Source organism: Falco cherrug, chromosome 1, assembly GCF_023634085.1.
Source record: "Falco cherrug isolate bFalChe1 chromosome 1, bFalChe1.pri, whole genome shotgun sequence".
Taxonomy (NCBI): Eukaryota; Metazoa; Chordata; class Aves; order Falconiformes; family Falconidae; genus Falco; species Falco cherrug.
Window position 1 is genome coordinate 73518235 of NC_073697.1, and position 15688 is coordinate 73533922.

The following is a 15688-nucleotide window of genomic DNA, read 5'->3' on the forward strand; positions in this document are numbered from 1 at the left end:
AAAGCATTGGAGGTAAAACCAATAAGCAGCAGATGTGAGATGAGAAACCAGGGCAGCGGGAATTATATAAACTCACTCAAGGAGGGGAACAAGCTGGGGACAAGTGAGTCAAGTGTGAATGAGAGTCACTGGATGCTTCTCTACAGCTTAGCAAGGCACTTTGGTTTGCTGAATCTCCTTGCTCCTCTGTGGAAAAATCTTTCTGCAAGGCACTGGTAAAATGTCCTGTCCCTTTCAAGTGCTAAATTTATATCCTATTATTTGTGCCACTTACTCTGTTCACTCAAGGGAAAAGTTTTGTGCAGTGGATATGCATGGTCATCATGCTGCATCATGCTTTGGCACGATGGTTGTGTGAGTTACGTGACAGGACTTCTGTTTTCCATTTGGTTTTTTTTCAAGTCTAAACAATCACTTATAAAACCACAATACGTTAAAAGCACGCTTAAAAAAAATCATCACCTTACCCACTCACCCACCTACTTAGGAGATGGTTGAATTAGTATTACTTCTGCAGGTTTTTTAATAAAAGCTACTTATTGTTGCCTGTAAAATCGTTTTTCAATTTTTGTCAGAAGCTTGAAAGGTAGGTAAGGTAAATAACCATGAGTAGAAAAAATTATTAAAAAGGAAAAAGGAATGATCTCTGAGCGATGCAGCTACGTGCTTTGCCATGACCTGTTTCTGCCAGCACTACCAGGGTGTGAAGCCAGTAGAAACATCTAAGCCACACTTTTCTCAGGTAATGCTCAGTTCTTTGCTCCACTTTTCTATATGCTCCGTGTGAAAACCTAGGGTCTAATCAGCAAGCACAGTGAGCGCTCAGAAGCACCACTGATGTCAGGAAGGCCACGCATTAGCTTGAGTAAGTAACTGCCGAAGGACTGAACCCAAAACGTCTCAAAATCAAGCATGTGGTAGAACAGCTGTTCTTGTGATTTCAACAAGTGGATTTAGCTAATGTCAGAATGCACTTCCGTTGAAAGAGACAGTCCAACCAAAAATTGGTTTTCCTTCTGTTTTGGTGGGGTTGTTTTGCAGTCACATCAGTGATCTGCTCCACCATGCAGCTGCTTAAGTACCAGCGACAAGTGGAGAGAGGGATCAACAGCAAGGAGGTATACGCTGCTGTTTGTGTGCTAAGTTAGGTTGGTTTTACCCAAATGAGAAGCCACAGTCTGGGTGTCCTCTTCTAGCCTGAATTGTCCTCTGCCTCGATGCTCCACCTGCAAAGTGTGTGTGTGTGTGGGGGGGGGGGGGGGCGGGCAGATATTTCTTTGTTTAACTGCAAGGATTTGTGAAATGAAACTAAAGTTAATGAACATTCAGGTACTATAATGGTGGGTGCTTCAGGAAAAAAGTACGAGGAAACGAATAATTATGGCCTCAGCAGCGTTTGAATAGGATGCAGCAAATAATGCGATGATCACACATTGAACAATGCAACTAAAATAAAATACTGAATGGGGACTCATTAAGCAAGCGCTGCCCATCCTCTGGAGTGAAAAAAGCAGGGGTCCAGTGCAAAAGCTAATCTGTTATCATGCAGCTGAAGACTGCATAGTAATGCATAGACACAAAGGTCACACAAAGGTTGCATGTGCAACATAAACGCAGACATTTTGAATGTAACACTAGTATTTTCATCCGGTTTTGTGCTTGTGTAGCATGACTTGCTCAGAACATAAAATTTACCAGACAGTGTTTACAGACCTTCCACCCTTTTAATCTATAAATTGTCTTTCTAAATGTCATCTTACTCTCCTTAAAATGCATTAGCTTGGGTGCATTAAGCACTTGGCTAAATTCTTTGGTCCAGATCAGGCAGGAGACAAGATTAACAGATTCTGTTTGGAGTAGTGAGGTGAGGGACACACCTTCCCTCCACCACATCCCTCCACAGTTCTTGCGATGAGGGCAAAACATGCTTAGCTCGTAGCCTAAGTGGGCTGCGGTAGGACCACTTAGATTTTGAAAGCCATTTGGCCCGGCATATGGAATAGCAATAGTCAGTTACTGTTTATATATCTATCTACAAATATTTCCATGGCCTTTGTCACCAGCGGAGACAGCTGCTCCCAATTAATGTCTCTTGTAAACAGCTCTACAGAGTCAGACTGCATTATTATTTCCATTTTGCAGGAGAGAAGGTGAAACAAGAGAACTGACCAGATTCACAAAGGCATCTTTGTGTGTAACTCCCACTGAAATCAGCTCAATTTGGATCAACCACAGAACTTCCGTGGGTCAGGATCCACAGATGAGATGTGCATCTAAGTGGGATTATACTACAAAGCTGCAAAATGAATTTAAGATTTTTAACTCCCACACTGGTTTTACATCCTTAAAAGGTCATTAGTGGACTGAACACAAAATTGCCTTTTCAGAAAACTGAGCTGTATTATTTCCTTCAGTAAGGTCCTCTTCTCTGTTACTACCAGGATAATATTAAACAGACAAGAGAAATTTGGAGGGGGGGCGATGGAGGAAGGACTTATTTTTATACCAAATGCTTGCAATGGTGGGTTTAATGGCTCTGGTTTGTACTACTTGTGAATTATTTCTCCCCCTAATACTGTCCACACACTAGAAGAAACAGTATAGTGATAAACAGTGAAAATATAAAAATTGTTAATGCCGACACACAATAATAAAAATGTTTATATTTTAGCCAACAGTTTCAGAAGCACAAATTTCTGTATGTATTTTAGATCTATACAATATAATAAAGATTTACAACCCTACCTTTAGTTAGCTCTGAAAAGTCATTCTGATGTCAGATGTGTTAAACCTAAACACATGACCAAAGCGCTCCTCCAGTTCTTCAAGTCCAAGGATGGAAGGTGTTTGCCTACTAGCAGAAACGTGTAATTTGGAGAGAAGTGAGAACAGTGCACCATTCATGGGAATTTTTTCCTCAATTGTCATTTTTGCTCTTTGCCCACTGCTTGCCAGCATGCCCATGGCAGGGCTGCAGCCCTTCTCCGATGTAACACCCACCTAATAACTGCTCACCAAAAGCACAAAGGTGCTTCCCAGAAGCAGCAATGTCATCTTAGCTCCAGGCCATGAAAAGATGCAGATGGAAGTGTTTGTTCTTAGCAGGTTCTGGTGCCCATGCTTGTAAAGCTACAGATTACTTTCCCTCCTTGGTCTCCAAACAGACGCAGAGGACTCTGCAATCACATTGCTTACAGAACTGGCAGAAAAACGAGGAGCCTCTTCACCCGTTAAAAACAATGTCTTTTAGAGACAGAATTTATTTTCCTTACTTTTTACATCAGCTAGGCCTTTATTGTTCTCTGTTGCCTAAAATAACCATAGACTACGTCACAAAAGGAAAGATACATCATAAGTCTGATTTTCACACATTTTTTTGGTGGTGGGATGCTAGCTTAGCACACAAACATGTTTCAAGGGAGATATGTCTGACAGCCCGGTCCCAGGGCTGAAAGAACCTTGGTTACAAAGGTTAGACTTTTACATGAACGACTGCCCAGACACTTTACATGCTTCCGTAACTTAGCATTCCATTTTATTTGTTTATGAGATTTCAGTTTGCTTGTCTTTAGTGGTACTATTTTGTTATTAAACAAAGCATGTACAGAACTCAAGTGCATGTCCACAGAGCTAGGAAGTGTCCAGGGCTTTTTCCCCCCAAAGAAGAATTTCTAAGTGATTCATGAAAAAGTTACAGTATTATAATAATAAAAAAAAAAACAAACCGAAGTACAGTGACAGTAGATGCTGCAGACCGAACCCTTCTTAGGTTGTATAAAGCACAGCATCTCCTTCGATCCCAGAGAAAAGTCAGCTTAAGACAAGCATTAAAAAAAACCTCAAAAAACAAAACACCACACAATACTGTTAATAACCATCCACAACACAGTGTTAAGTATCACTGACTGCTATTAAAGATACTGGATCAATCCCAAATGTTCTGGAGAACCCTGTTCTAGAGGGAATTGACCAGTAAAACTATCAGAATGTAGCCAAACTTCTATATCTGAGTCTGCAGGAGACAGTACTCTAATAGAAATGTGAACTTATGCACATTTAATACGGCCACTACCAAGGAGGAACCATTACACATAGCAGCATCTCCAGATCATACAAAGCAGCAATTCCATGCCCTTATTTTCCCATGTGAACAAGCCTCTTCCTAGACAGTTTAATACTCACTGTCCAGCTAAAACACTTCTGCAACTGTGCTATCCCTACTTGCAGTAAGAAACCTCTCTATATAGCTGAAATTTTTCATCTCCCTTCTTTTTTTAAACATTAAAGAAATGCTAGCAACAACTGATTTGGACAGGATCAGATATAAAACTTTACAAAAGCCATAATTACTGCGGACAATTTTTTTTTCTACTTTCCTTCTTTTTACTGATGCATTCTGGTATATATTTATTTATTTTCTGATTTATAAGGCAACAAGAATAATAAAGTACATCTTCAGGCAGCTACTAACCAACTGAACTGCTATGAGAACATACAGAAAACTACATTTAACAAATAAAAGATTTTATGAGATGTTTCAGGTCTTTGAAAACTGATCTGAAAGAATGCTTCCAAAGCCTAAATTTATTCACAAAATTGAAGTCAGTAATGATAGATTCAGAAGGCAGCAATGTCATTTTTTTCACTTGTAGCTCTATTTTCAGCTGGTAAATTGCCACAGGCAACGACCATTCATTCAACAAAATCTACTTGGCCTCTCTTCTTCAAATAGAACATATTTAACAACTTAAATAAAATATTGAGTTTTCATTTGTTATTCAGGCACAATAGAAAAGAGGTTAGTATAACGTCATACTGATCTAATCAACAGGCATTCAGATTGAAGAAGAAAAATGTAGTTTGGTTCAGCTTCCAACAGCTAATTTGCACTGGAAGAAGAAATCAGAGCAAGTCCTGAAAACTACCGGATTGCCCTGTGATGGAGGGACGCAGTCAATCCACCCAGCGGGACAGTGTATGTCAGGCAGGTGCCTTTTCATCAGCCTGATGTCAGATACTTCTACCCTGTATGAAGATGCTGCATAACTTATGCTGAGATATCTTACTTGGTAAAAGCTTCAAATATTACACAGTGAAAAGCATCTATTTGAGCAAAGGAACCAAGACAAGCCCAGTTACAGCCAACACTGAGGAAAACCACCGTGTGATGCTTGTGCTTGCCTTATATTTCTCATAAAACTGAGTTGTCAAAAGGACCTAAACACTCTATCACTGTATGTTTGTTCTGAAATGTGTGGGAAATGTTTTTATCTTCATTCCCTACACAGGGTATTTAATTAATAATTAAATTAATTTATGTAATGCATATGTTGCTTGATTAAAACATGCCAATGTAGAATTAGATTGTTAATCGTTTAATTTCAGAACAGGATTTTTGTGCTTTTTTCTGCTAAAGGAAAATCTAGCTAGCTGCTGTAAAGGTTCACTCCGACTAGAAGTTGCCACAGTTAATTAAAAAAAAAAAAGCTCCCTTATTGCTTAGGCTGAGCAGACACAAACCAGAACCACCCACCAAAAGCCTCAGATGGCACCTAACCCAGGAAAAGGAATAAACTGAGCCCATTTCTTTCTGAAGCTATGTCACTTGTACTGAATATCCCAGTGCTACTGCACAGTCACCAAGACAGTCTGTGGCTGGCAAGAAAGAGAAATTTGCTACAAACCTCCTGCAAATGAAACCCAGCTGCTTAAGCACAATCCCAGATGTCTCCTGCACTGTGTGGCTTTGATAGATTAAATTGAGCATAAGAAAGAGATGAAATATTTATGAAAATTAAATTTGCAGGATGCATGTCAGTAAGCCTGGAAAACACTTTTTCAAATGAAGACGGGAAACCACATTTTTCACCCAACTGGGTTAGGTTAGGTTATAGCGGTGGTATTCATGGAGCTCCTGAGACGCTTATGTTTCCTGCAGGCTGCTTAGCTTTTATTCAAACCACTCATTCCAGAAACAGCAACCACAAATACTGTCTCTGACACCAGTGTATCAAACATTTATAAACAACACAGTCAAATGAAATATTATGTTTTACTCCTTATACACCAAAAATTTAGTATTTTGAAGGCTCAAAACACGTACAGTACTCTGTGTAATGATACCGTGCCCTGGACACTGAATACTGCTGGAACGAACAAAACCTGCCCTGTTCCATACTTAAGGGAATGCTATTGGATATTTAAGCAAAGGAATATATCCTGAGACATCTTCAGACTATTTGTTCATCAAACCTTCACACTTTCACTGCTCTTTTGAGGAAGCCAGTACAAGGAAGAGTCAATGTGGTAAAAAGCATAAATTAATTAAGATACTATTTACAATTAAATGAAGCCACGGAAGCACTAAATATCTCAATCTTACCAATGATAAATGCCTTCCATAAGATCCCCAAACACAGCTAGCCTCTCTCTCTCTCCATGGTACAGGTCTTACCTGTCTCAGCAGATCTGTTATGGCTATGGTAAGTGCTACTACAGAACACAACCAGCTTTTCCTTTCCTGGCTGTTCCTACCTATCATCCCTCTACAGGCCATTGTCTTTGAAAGGGTGGCACTCTCTTTCAAGGTGCTCGTCTCTCTCCTTTGGGGGACTCAGAAACCAAGAAGAATTTTTTAGGGAGTTAATCTTTGTGATTATTTAGCACTCAATTACTTTACAATCCTGCCTGATACAAATACCCCTTCAAACACAGAACTATGACTTAATTCACACCAATACGGTCTTCTTAGCAAAGCAAAACTAACACACAAGATTAATATTTATTCTGTGGATTAATAATAAAAGGGCTGCAGCTCTCTGTGTGGCTCACTGAATATTTCTGAAACAGAAATCAAAAGGCCATTAACTTCAGCAAAGCAGTAATGGAGACAAATCTAACACCTCCCATTGCCCTTGTGCTCCTTGAACACCTCCTGAGCATATTATGGTGCCGCTGGATGAGCCAGGACAGCAGAGCTGTCCCAGAGGAGATCAGGGGTTTATTTGAAGAAGCCCAGCAAGTGACATTTCCCAAACTCTCTTTCAAGAGAAGCAACAAATATCCCATTTCCTTTTCACTGGATGTTTATACACTAAGACTCGGTACCTTTTACGCTGCTAAGCTAACACAAAGCCACATTTCAGGAGAGGAAGAACAACAATACGCTTTCTTAGTGTGCATGTTTTGAGTTGTATTTACATGAACATGCTGTGTCTGAAGCTACAGTCCAAAAATTTGCTGACAGATGATCAGTACTGTCGCAACATCACAGCAACTCCACAAACAGATGTCATAAAAATCAGTAGCATCAGAAAGTATCTTCCTACAGTCAGTTTGTGGCGTAAGATACTAAAAACCAGTAGAGCTATATATATAATAGAAGACAGTAAACAGACATGACTATTCTTAGTCTGAATAACCAAACTGACACACTAGTTCTGTTATTTTTTTAAAGGAATTAAGCCTCCATTTCTGAAAAGTACTCTATTGAGTAGTCCTTTCAATCTCAAAAGGACCATTTAAGTTTAAAATCATATAGGTGTTTGAAGTAACCTGCTGAGTAAACACTTCATGGTTACTTCAGCTAACGCGTGGCACATCTAGTTTCAGTCCACTTAAATATTCTGCTTTCTAGCGATGAATCTGGAACAAAAGGCATTCAGATACCACACAAGCGGAGCGTTTACCTAACTGCAAAACATGTCAGCCCTTCAAACCCAGTATCTTTGTCAAGGCCAGACAGCTGAGGACCTGACACTTGGTGAGTGATAAACTCCAGTTCAGAACAAGTGGGTGTAAAGTACACTTCATGTGTCCTGGGTTGAACTGCATCTCCTAGAAAAACGAGAAGGGAGGGAATAAAGGAAGGAAAGATCCTAGTATTGCTATCTTCCCTCCAGGTATGAAGCTGAAGAGATCAGATTTCGAGCATCTGTGATGCTTGCCACAAGCTGCTTTTATTGCTGATTAATAGTGAGAGATTAATAGCTGAGGATGCCACATAATAGCTGCAGTATAAAACTCTTGAACACACAGTCATGGTTATGCATTTAACAGCTGGGCTTATGCTTTCAGCGGATTTTGCCATATGGTAACCAGGATCAGTTTACACTTACAGAGTTATTACTTTAAACACGTGCTCTACAACTACACGACACAGCTACCTCTATGGTAATGCAGCCCAAAAGTTACCTGTCCTCATGGTTTTTGAATCATCATTCAGCTTTCAATGAGCCAAACGATGTCAGGTCCTATCTCCTAATTTCCAGAATTCTTAGCTTTGAGCCGCTGTGTGTTAAAATGCATCAAGGAACAGCAAATATCAGAGGCAGGAGGTGGAGGCCTGGCACTTTGCCAGACAGCAACTAGACCAGCAGGTGAACATGAATTTTTTTGGATTAAACCAAAGTACAGTACTGCCTGCTAAATCCCTTGAGCAGTGAACTGTATGACAAGTAATTATACCAAAGAATTTCATTACATCAGGTTTATATATTCACCAGATTGCAACGATAATTAACAATTGCATCTACTCAAAGTCCCTATGGCTTTGGATCTCTTAATTGCAAAAGCTGATGCATCGCCCCACAGCACGAGGCTGAAGTATACCGACAAAGAGCACCATAGGCATAAACATTACACTTCTTGAAGATACAGCTGGCTCCTGCCCAGTTTTCTCATACTTTCTCCCACATATTTTTCATGGATGCTACACTCTTCCATTCAGAAAAACTTATCTGTGGTTTCCACATACCAGTTTAGGACAAGCCTGTGACACGGTCAGTGCCTATTAGAAAGACACTTATTTGTGGTTTCACTTGGGATGCCACCAATGGTAGTATGGGAAGATGGAAAAATCTGCCAAATCAGCACCCTGCCTCTATCCCACATCAGTAAGACAGGCAAGAAAAGCTCCATTTTTTTGGTCAAGCTCCGTTTTTTCAGTAAGTCAAGGCTTGCACTTCATTCCATGTATAGGACTGATACAGCTATGTAATGCCAGATGCAAGAGATTTAGGACAAAACTAAAATTTCTCCCCAAGACTCAGGCTCTTATGCAAAATTTCTTCCTTTTTTTTTTTTTTTTTTTTTTTTTAGCTGAACTTTGCCCAGATTATGGGATAAAAGAGAGGTTTCCAAAAAAAGAAGGGGTGTTTTGGTAAGAAGAGCTATTGTCACCTATTTCCTTTACAGTATAACCCTCTGGTTTGCATCATCGAGTTCCGTTAAGCATTTTTTCTAAATGTCCAGTTAAATTAGCTTTTGGCCTACCTTGTTTATGCTTCAGCTTTCAAACGATGATTACCTTTTCTGACTTTGCTTTTGAGCATTTCCTTCAGAAAGAACCTCCTTAGAGCTTCAATTCCTTCACAATTTTGCAATACAAGTTAGAAACCAAAAATAATGCTCAGTCCAAAATCCTGAACACAAGATCTGCAGTTCATTCTAACTGAACTGCTTGGCCCTTCTTCTTTACACTTTGATGTCAAGTTTAGATAAGATTAAATTCAGCCAAAAATATCCCAACCAACAGATGACATGAGCCATGGCCAACATAGGTTTGTCAAGAACAAACCATGCCGAAAGTACTTAAATTCCCTCTAGGACAAGGAATAGGCCTCAGGGACATAAGAAAAGCAAGACCGCACATGGACTAGAGGACAGGCCTAGTATACAAAAATGTTCTTAAGAAGCCAGAGAGAAGCTGGGGTGCTATTCAGCTGGTATAACACAAGACACTGCCAGTATAACACAATGCACACACACAAGCAATTGTACAAATAAAGAAACACTTCAGGCCAGACTCCTGCATTTGGAGGTATGTATGGAGAGATTGAAAAATGTGCAGCAGAGGTCAGCACGAGTAACTGGAGACAGTCAAGACCAAACAAACAGAACTGGGCTTGAACTGAAGCAAAGAAGACCAGAGTACACTGTAAGACTAATTTTTCTAGAGGTGAGACTAAAGCGGCACTGGAACTGATTGCCTGGAAACATGGTCTCCTCATCATTGAAGGAAACCCAAACATTGGTAACAAATGTCATACGCATGTCAGAAGAACTGACTAAACTCTCGGTGTTGCTTTCCTGCCCTATATACAGTGCAAATCTGCCATTACATTAATAATATAACTGTATTTTGTATTAGTAACCACATGGAACCACCAGGATCTTCTCAGGCATATGTACAGGCAAAAGGCGGACTCCACAGGCTAATAATTCATGTTCCCACTATGATCACCCTGCAAGGAAGCAGAAGCTTTGAAGGGAAAGAACAGAAACATCTACTAAAGCAAATTTAAACTAGAATTAATATGGCTTTAGAAAACCTTGGTCTCAGCCTGAGGAATGGACTGAATTACTTAAAATACCTCTTAATTTGATTTTAAGATGTCTTTTCAAAACAACTTCTGGCCTTGAAACTGCCTAGAGCAATGGGACTCTAACCTATAACCCAAAGGGTAGGAATAAGCAAAGTGTTACAGTCCAGTAACTTAGAAATAAATACATAAAGACCATCATTACGCAATGCCTAGCTTTACAAGGAGTTTATTTCAAGGATTCAGCTCCTAAAATTATTCTAAAGTGCTCATCTTCAGTTGCTATTACTTTGTCTTTCTCTAATTGCTGAAAAGATTTTGGGTCGGATTCCATCTCATGTTCAGTATTTCAGATGACGACATGGAGCTGGTGAGAGCACCCGTGGGAACCCACATGGGTGCTCCATGACAAAGATTCCCCAGCACAAGCCTCTCATCCTCTGAGCACTGCTGGCAAACCACAAATACACAGTCCTTGGAAGGGAAAAATATCTGTGCTGAACAAGCTCTTAGTTAAGTTTCCTAAAAAGTTTGCACAAGTGCTCAAAAATCAAGAAAAGATTTGACTCCCGACTGTGGGGAAGTTGGGAACATACTTCAAATGCAGACTGTGAACTCATGAGCAGCTGGGTTTAAAATTATGCTACTGGGACTCTCCTACTAACACTTGTAGTTACACTGTTGGTAAGACACAATATCTGAGGATCTGATCTTTTGGCATAACTTTTGCATGCTCATCTTTGTGCCTGGAATTCTGCACAGAGGGAAAAATCTTGGACTCTTCTGGACAAAAGAATTTTTCTGTGCACATCTTTCAGCAACCTAGTGCATTTCTTCTACAGATCTGCCTAATGCCCTTGCAGATGCTCCAAAGTCAGAATACACCTGCTTTCCTTGAAGGTCATCGCACCAAGATTCTCAGTGTCTTTAAGAGCACATTATTTTGGCATGGATAACTCTGAGGGTAATCTAAGAATCCCATTGTTTTTCAAGGGATCACACACAAAAACGTGTCAAAGCATTTACCAGTCAAAATTTCAAAAGGGAATAGAGAAGCTACTAAGACTCAGAAACGTTTATGACACCCAGTTCCGGGGGAGCTGATGCAGCCCCAGCTGCACTCCCCACTTCAGCAGCAGAGGGTGCTGTCAGAATACCGAGGGTCCCTGCAAACATGTCCAGGGCTCGTCGGCCAGGTGTGACTGCAACTGGTCCAGAGTGCACACAAGCACCGCTTGTGATACCAGGGAATGGTTTTAAACCAGGTTTGCAGTGTCACCTAAAGTCTGCAAGATGTGTTCATCCCAAGTAAAAACGGGCAGCGTGCTCACTCCTATGCCTCATACACAGCTTCTCCAGCTGAGTCTGAAAACGAGGTCAAACATTAGATATAAAACATCAGTCCAGCCGTTCTGATTCAAGGAGAAAATAATCAAGCAAGGATGGCAAGCCTGAATCTGAACTGCACACACTGTTACACTCGGCACAGATTCCTGCAGTCCGACTGCTGCCCTGAGCCCTGCTCTGCAGCTACCATGTGCTCCCCAAGGCCAGCTGCTCCCATGGACATGGTGTCCACTTCCCACCATATGAAAGCTTTCAGGACAAACAGGCTACATGAGTGGCTCTGTGGTTTCTTCAGCTCCTTAGCTTTATCGTGTCTTACTAGGAAGCCAGAGCAAAATCATCTCAAGCATCAGAAAAACTCATCGTTGATGCTGAGAGGCTGTAGGTGAGGTCACAGAAAGTTTATCTGTTTAGGTAACGGAACTGACTCATTTGCAGCGAGAAAGACAACCTTCCTTGCTGTGCATTTTTTTTCTCTTATTAGGTGTGATACTCGGCTTGCGAGGTAAATGCTTCATGATGCCAAAACTTCTGGAGTGTTTCATCACATTATTTACCACTTTTTTTTCTTTTAAATAAAATAAATAAGCTTAACAGAGAAATGTCTTTTTGAGGACAATAATTTTACAGCTCTTCCAAAGAACATCAGCATGTGAATGAAGCGCAGTACCGTAAGCACATTTATAAACTGCCAAAAACACGCCATTTCGTTTACTGCACCCTGAACTTGTTTTCAAATGCTGTTGTTGTAAATACACTTCCAGCCCATTAATATACGTCCCTTGTTTTCAGACTCCACCATGATACAGCTACCACGATTCTGCTGCCAATCAAATTCTGTAGTACAAACTCTGCTCCTGGCAATTAGTACCCCCTTTTCTTAACAGCTGTGTCAGAATTTTTTGCTTCTTGGTGGATAAATACGACATTTTCATTCATTTCACGGTAACGAGCAGGATGCTTTCTTGTTAAAACCGCAGTCCCCCAGCGAAAGCAGCAGAACGTTCCTTAGCCTGCAGTGACTGCTAGGAACCTGCTCGCCGTTGCAAGGGCTGAGCGGGCAGAAACTTCAGACAGCGCCCGGCTGAGCCGCCCGAGCCTCGCAGGCACCCGCTGTGAGTTCTCCGAGCGGCGCCGGCCGCCTCGGGCTGCGCTACCAAGAAGCGGCAGCGCCGGGAGCTGCTGCCCCGCACCGGGGCCGCCTCCGCCACCCGCCCCGCCGCCGCCCGGCGGGACCGCACCGCCGGGACCGCAAACCTGCCCCGCGCCCCAGCACGGCCACCTTCCCGCAGAGGCCCCCCCCCCTCCTCCCGCAGCCTCCCCGCTCACCTCGGGCGTGCAGCCAGAGCAGCGCCAGCAGGCAGAGGCGCCGCGGCCAGCGCCGCTCCCCCCGCCGGCCCATGGCAGCGGCTGCCGGCCCCGGCCGCCTCCTCGCCGCGCCCCCTTCCCCGGCGGCTCCTGCCCCCGGCCGGCTCCGTGGGGCGGCGGGGCAGGGCCGGCGGGGGGGGAGCCGGGCGAGCGGCGACCCGCCGGGCTGCCAGCGCCGGGGCTCGGCGATAAAGGGGCAGCCGGGACGGCGGCCCCTGCCCTGGGGAGGCCGCCGCCGGGCGAGGGACCCCGCGGCTCCCCCCGCCCCGACAGAGCACCAGCGCGGCGAGGGAGCCAGAGCCGCCCCGTCAAACCGCTTCAGGCTTTCGCACATCAAACGCTTTCCCCGCCGGCCAAGGGACCACACCAGCGCGACCCCCTCCCCGTGCTGGCAAGCAGCGGCCGGGGACCGGGGGAGGCGCGGGAAGCTGCGCCCTGCGCCGCGCTCCCCCGCGGAAACCCCCTCCCTGCAGCTCTTCCCTGGACAACTGTTACAAACTTTCTCAGCCGGTGTCATTCCTCAAGCACTAGATGAGCTGCTTCAGCCTATGTGCAGTGCACGACTTCCCCCCACAAGCCTGTTAGCGAAGCAGGCGTGCACACGGATCTAACTTCTCTCCTGACGGTCACACGTGTACAGCAGTTGTGTTACTTCTCCGCTGGGCGCACTGCAACAACACTGCCTCATCTACAGCGAGGCGTATTAGACTTCTGCGATACTAGTTTCTTGGTACTTGCTCAGCAAAATACTATTTTCAACCGACACACCGATCCTGTCACTTGCCCAGAGAAAGGCTGCCCAGGTAGTGTCAGTGCATGCAAGCCCACCTACAACGCATGCAAACCCATCTTGGCATCTGCCCCTTAGGACAGGAACAAGTGTTCTGAACAACTGTTATGGCATCAAACAGCAGAAGTATGTGGTCTGCGTTCTTGAACAAAACACAGGTGAGTTCCCTAAAACACTGAATACAGCAACAAAACAGGAAAATTACAAGCTGACACCACAACAAAAACAGACTCCCCAGCTACCACTGAGTAAAAAAGACAAGAGGAAGGGTAAACTAGGTATTTACAAATAAACCATGTATCGATGTACAGCCATTATTAATGGCAGCACTGTTATTTTTATCTGTAAGAATGAGAAAAGTAGGTTTTGTGATTTATTAGCTTGTTTTTGACTATGTATGTTCAGTTTAGTACTGATACTGGACTGCTGTAGCTAACAGAATCCCAGCATCTCAGTGGGCAAATTCTACCACCACGCTTCAAATGGTATTTGGCTCCAAAATAGTGGTCCCCCAGAAACTTTCTGGAGAAGATCCACATCTTTGATGATGCTTAGTGAAATGGAAATCTCTAAAGCAGCCAGCTAGCAGCTGTCATACAACAATTAGTAATAACAGAATAAAATTCAACTTAATGTGACTGAGAGTATGGCCAAAGCATTCATAAACCAGACCTTGACCAGCTATCACAAATGCGATGAGCATTCTTCTTGTCTTCCCAGTGATGTGTGGAGTTTATTTTTCTTTCCTCATCCTCTTGCTTAAAACTCTATTACCTGCCTGATTACCACACCATTTTACAATGCAGCTGCAACAGAGAGACACTTCTATTCACATGATTGGAATACATCATTTATGTGAACATAATTTTTCAGTCTTTCTCATGTATTTTCATTGAATTTATAGCAAAAAAAAGTAACACGGTAGTGTCTAACTTATTTTCTAATATGACTCTTAATTACAGGTTTGCTCCACACATAATATGTTTTCATGGGGAAAAAATGCCTTCATTCTAAACTTCATATTTAACCTATATGCTGTCTTCAAAAAGCATGCTTGAGGTCTCCTTCCCAAGCTCCCATATAAGCACCCAAAAAACCCCCTTACAGCAATGCTTTATCATCTGTTGGCACCATTTTAAATGTTTCTATCAGTAAAACAAAAAATCTCAAATTGCCACATACCACACATCTCTCATCAAACACTACAGAGCAGATCATTCCTCATACATCAAACACAGGATGGAGCTCCCATGACCTTTTTGACTGTGAGGTGCAAAAGTATCATTATTTTGGACACTCAGGACAGACACCACAAGCCCCAGTTGTGTGACCGTAAAGGACTGGATAAATTCAGATTGTGAGCATCTGAAACTGACAGACTATTATTAAAAGTATGGGAAATCTCTCTAGGATGGTTTTAGGATGCCAGCAGAATCAATGCATCAATAAAGTGTTTCTTGTGCAGACTAAAGCAAACATAAGTGTTTAAAATCAGTCTTTAATTCATGTTCGTACCTGTCCACAGATGTAACTAACCGAGTGCAGTAGTGAGGTCAAAACTCACAGTGGGAAGAACTTCAAATACAACTGGAAAGCTGCACCGTGTCTGGGCAATTTAAGTCAACGCATGCTGGGATAGCCACAGTTAACTAGTTTGGCTCATGGAAGGAAACCAGAAATCTGCAAGTTAAGCATACAAACGTCAGCCGAGGTAGAGCGCCTCTTGAAAGTTACTGGCTTTTGTCAGTTCTTTTTCCGTATTAACCATCATTGCCCAATAGGGATTTGTCAGGGTGCAGATGGCTGGAGGACTCTTTTAGACAAAGTCAATGATGTATCCCTTTAAATCACGTTTCCTTGC

The 15688-nt window shown here is 42.6% G+C and overlaps 1 protein-coding gene across 2 annotated transcripts in view; it reads right to left on the minus strand.

Annotated features, from left to right (window-relative positions):
• Positions 1-15688, minus strand: part of BMPR1B (bone morphogenetic protein receptor type 1B) — a 253263-nt gene that overhangs the window by 64131 nt on the left and 173444 nt on the right. Inside the window, exon 1 of one of the 2 annotated variants that reach the window (XM_055713058.1) lies at positions 12999-13064. The exons of the other annotated variant lie outside the window; for it this stretch is intronic. The gene's annotated coding sequence lies outside the window, so the exon portion shown is untranslated. Of the gene's footprint in view, positions 1-12998; positions 13065-15688 lie in introns of those variants that run through there. 2 annotated transcript variants of the gene reach the window in all.